Here is a 4,638-nt window from a genome sequence, read left to right as displayed (position 1 = left end):
AAGACATCCTTAGAATATTTGGCTCTGAACCAGTTAGGAGGACGGAGGAGAGGAGCCTTTGGTCTCTGGTGGGCTCCCTTCTGTCTTCTCGAATCGAATCAAATCAAATTTATTTGTGTAGCAGCATAGATGCATGACCAGTTCCCTCACCTGCCTGTAGGCATGCTGTCAATTATTCAATCAGAGGAGTGGCAGTATAAAAGGAGCCCTCCCTCATGCTTTCCCTGTCTGCTTCCATTGAATTGTCTGCTTCCGGGTTAGGGGTCATTTTCTCGACAAGGTATGTCTGCTGCTCTCGCGGCATGTTCACCTTTTGGTCTCTCTGGTGTGCTGATTAGTTGTTGTTGCTGCAGTGGTGGCCGTTATGCATCCCTGGCTCCAATGGCTCTCGGGGTGCTGTCTCCCCTCGCGGTGGTGAGTGTTTGATCTCTCTGTGTCTCTGTATATATGCTACATTTTAGGGCTAACGCTAGTATGCTCAGTTAACAGGTGTACTGCCGCCTGGATCGTCCTCTCCTCCTCCGGAGCGTGTCATCATAAGATGCCGTTGTAATTCTGGGCGCACTGACCGGTAGGCTGGAGACACTGCTGCTCTGCACGGAGCTTTTATCCTGCTGCTCTGCACGGAGCTTCTGATCCTGCTTTACTGACTGACAGTTCGTCCAACCTGCTCGGGGTTTTTATCTATCGCCGATAAGTATTGCCTGAACAAGGTCTTGCTTGGGATTCCCTGTTTTAATGTTGTAATCGTCTAGTGCTTCAGCCTTAACGGCTGCGCCTGGCGCCGACGGACGGCGGTCTGAGCGCTGTGCCTGACGCACGGAGGGTGTCTGGCAGTTTTAATTGATTTTGAGGTTACACTCCCTTAGTTTCTGTTTTGTTTTCTTTGTTAGCTACTTTGAGATAATTTGTATATTGTTTTCTTTTGGAGTACATTTGTATTTTGGTTTTGTTTATTTCTTTTTCAGTTACTAAATTGACCATTATTAAGATTTGTTTATCTCCTTCTCAGTGCTGGCGTCTGGTGGCTGGGTGCTGGTGGTCCGGCTGGTGGTCTTCCCCCTTTTTTTTGCTGTGTTCCTTTGGGATTTGAGTTCTCACATTTTGGTGCCTTTAAGTTGGTTTGTTGTTTCTTTATATATTTTAGTTAGGATTCTGCCCCCCTTCTCACTAGCCCCTGTTTCCCCAGTCACGCTCAGCACTGTTTAGGTCTTCTTTAATTTTTCTGTATGAATGTTTTTAAATCGTATTATAAAAAGACAACTATTATAATAAAAACTAGATCTTTTTGTATAAACATCGAACTACGTCTTCTCATTCCTAGTATATTGAACCTGCGTGTCCTTGAACCTAAACTTAATAATTCTCTGGGTGAAATTCCTGGAGTGGCGTTGTTGGATCACACCGAAAACCATTTGAGCTTAACTTAGTCTGCTCGGCTGCCACATTTGTATAGCACATTTCATGTACAAAACAATTCAAAGTGCTCTCTTCAGCTCGTCTCTCCTCTCACCTCTCACTGCCTGCTGTGTAGACCGCGCAGACCGAAGTGCAGACCGAGCAGTCGCCTGCTTTCGAGCAGCAAACACCATAACAGGCGCGGCTGTCGGCAGCAGGCAGCAGGCAGCAGGCAGTGATACGTAGGGAGAGAAAATAGGGCCAAGAGATTGTGAGGTCTGACTTTTTCCTGGAGAACGATTTTGTGATGCAAATGTATTACTCTTTTGAACACATATTGTTCTGAGAAGCAAAACGCTTTATTTTTTAAACCCCAGCCAACTAGCCGGACTACCTTCATCAACACCAAAACGAGGCTGGAACTCGGCTCACAGGACGCAGCAGGGGGTAAGAAGATGTTCATAAATGATGTTGCTAATATGGGATGTCATACAGCTTCATGTCAAAAGAGGCGAACTATCCCTTTAAGCGGTATTGATGACGTCACGATTTCGAGCCGGCTATATACGGTGGTGCGAGTCGATGCTCCAGTAGTTGCAATCTTCTCCGTGGCGCTGCTACGTGAAGGTTACCGCTACTCTACAACCACGAAAGTGGAGAAGAAAACGATGAAGAGCAGGAACACTGTCATCAATGATGCTGCTGCAGTTTCTGGAAGATGAAATGCTTCGTGTGTTTCTGTGTTTTTCATGAAGTTCGTGAGCCAAGACGATTCAGTCAATAGAGGTGAAGGTCTGAAGCCCCCGGCATCACCACTTGGAGTCTCTGCCCTCTTCTTTGCCTTCACGTATCTGTCCCGTAGCTTCTTCCACACATTCTTACAAAACTCTCCCTCTTTCCCCAAAGTTCTGCCAATCTCTGTCCACCAGTTTTGGGAGTTTACTTGGTCCCTGTGCTGTTTCCCTGCAGTTTCGTACAGCTGCCTGTACAAACGCACCTCCTGACTGAGCCTGGTCTCACATTGGTCCATCTGGTTTGTCGTTCTCGGCGCAGCCAAGTTACAAAAATCGACTGGTGCACGACAACGCGCTGCGCCGTCTTTTCAAGGCCCTGAAACGTCATTATGACGTCGCGGGTCGGCTGTAAATCCAGCTTTATAGTTTCCTGGTAGCTCACCTGGTCACCTCAGAAGAACTTATTGTTGAATCTCCTGTTTTTAAGCTAAAAGTGCTGCGGCTGAGGATTTCTCCTCTCAATCCGCTGATGTCAGATGGTTTCATGCCTGGAAGCTGGCAGCCTGTTTTATTCATTTGTTCTAACAGACACTTTTATCCAAAACAACCTGTGAGTGAGCAACACAATGGGGGGAAGTTTGGGATCAAACCAGCAATATTCTGATTGAAAGCTCACTTTTCCACCCCTGATTCATCTGGTTTTCATCCTCACTGTGTCTGCGACTTCAAACCCATTGATGCCCATTAAGATCAGGACCAGAGGTGGGTAGTAATGAGTTACATTTCCTTGAGTAAGCTTTTGAAAAAGTTATACTTCTCGGAGTAGTTTTAAATCTCTATACTTTTTACTTTTACTTGAGTAGATGTGTGCAGCAGAAACTGTCCTCTTACTCCGCTACATTAGGCTACAATGAGCTGGTTACTTCTCTTCTTACCTCTTTGGTATTCTACGCCTCATTATTTTTATCCCCCCGCGTACGCCTCATTTTAATGTTTTATTCTGACAGAGAGAGAGACTTCCGCCAAAGGCTCTACCACCTGACTGTGTTCCACCAATCAGACGTAGCCGTGCAGTCTGGTCACGTGATCATACTCAATCTCAGCGGCGGGACGGGTTAGCTTTACAGTTTACAGTCGTAGCAAACAAACAAAGAAACAGATGAAAAATGTCAGAATCAACGGTGGGAAATGAAGACACAGACGAGGCCTCATACTGAAAGCATGTTTACCTTACAAAGAGTGAGAAACAGCAGCTACATTATGTGTCTTCTGTGTCAACCAAAACAAACGCACATTTCAGCAGAAACTCAACATCTAACTTGAGGAAACATGTAGCGGTAAGTTTCCTAAGCTCGTTTTTTTCCCCCATGGATAGGTGAATGTTTGTTTTTTAGGTTACATATGGGTTACATATGTTTTAAACATTTCCTAAGTCTCTTTTATTTTTTATTGAAGCACTTCAATTTACCTGGATTATTTTAATTTAAGCTATTTTGTAATTAATTAATTCATTCATTTTAATTTATTTTATCAATTGGATGAACTCTAATTTGCCTAAAGATGATTATTTAGTATTTTTGTCTGTCTGATTGAATGCTTGTGTTAACAAATAAATCAGACGTTACTCAACAGTTACTCAGTACTTTCAGCAAGCACTTTTTTTACTCTTACTCAAGTAATTATTTGGATGACTACTTTTTAATTTACTTGAGTCATATTATTCTAAAGTAACAGTACTTTTACTTGAGTACAATTTTTGGCTGCTCTACCCACCTCTGATCAGGACTAATACGACTAAAGATGCTGGGAAAATCTCCCTGTTTGACAGAGAAACAGTGGCCCTCCTGTAAAGTGCTGCTGGACGTTAGTTTGTTCAGGAGATGGAGAGAACCTTTGATACAAACATCCGCTCAGGAAGAAGACTGAAATCCCTCAGTGGATGTATTTACCAAGCAGCTACACCCTAATTACAAGGTGGAAACCATTTCCCCTTGCAGAAAAGTGCCATGCAGAGGTTGGCTCAAATCTGTAATTTGCAGGTAATCAGAGATTTGATGGATTCAAACAAAACAGAACAAAGCATTTTGTTTTCTTTGCCGTTTTCATGCGTCTTTTTAAAATATATCTTTTAAATTCCCTGCAGGTGGTGGACATTGTGACTCAGCAGTTTGCATTAGGACTTATTTTCCAACATTTATGGCTCTTGGTGTTTGATTCTGGGTCAGATTGAGCAGTTTTCAGATTTTTCAGGAGGATTCGTCTCTTTGCACCTTCCTCGTCCCGTCAAAGCGTCTCAGCTGCGTCCGGGAGTGTTTCAGTCTGCCTCCCAGGTTCTGGAAAGTCCTCTTCATCACTGTCTGTTCTCTTGCCTCTGAGCAATAAAAGAGGAAAAGGAGAGCTGAGGCGAAGATCATGAGGTCTGCAGTTTAGTTCACTTTAGTTTCCATGAGGAAGCTCAGCCAGAGGAAGCTCCAATCAATAACAAGCTCGGCCTCAAAGGGCATTT

The 4,638-nt window shown here is 43.9% G+C and overlaps 1 long non-coding RNA gene across 1 annotated transcript; it reads left to right on the top strand.

Annotated features, from left to right (window-relative positions):
- The first annotated feature begins 358 nt into the window (after window positions 1-358).
- On the top strand, window positions 359-1,297 carry LOC142402003 (uncharacterized). The gene is made up of 2 exons (XR_012773258.1): window positions 359-414; window positions 483-1,297. It is a non-coding gene; the product is annotated as an uncharacterized LOC142402003 (long non-coding RNA).
- The last annotated feature ends 3,341 nt before the right edge of the window (window positions 1,298-4,638 follow it).

Source organism: Odontesthes bonariensis, chromosome 16 (assembly GCF_027942865.1).
Source record: "Odontesthes bonariensis isolate fOdoBon6 chromosome 16, fOdoBon6.hap1, whole genome shotgun sequence".
NCBI lineage: Eukaryota > Metazoa > Chordata > Actinopteri > Atheriniformes > Atherinopsidae > Odontesthes > Odontesthes bonariensis.
Note: the sequence above shows the minus strand (reverse complement) of the source record. Positions and strands in the feature narration are given on the sequence as shown.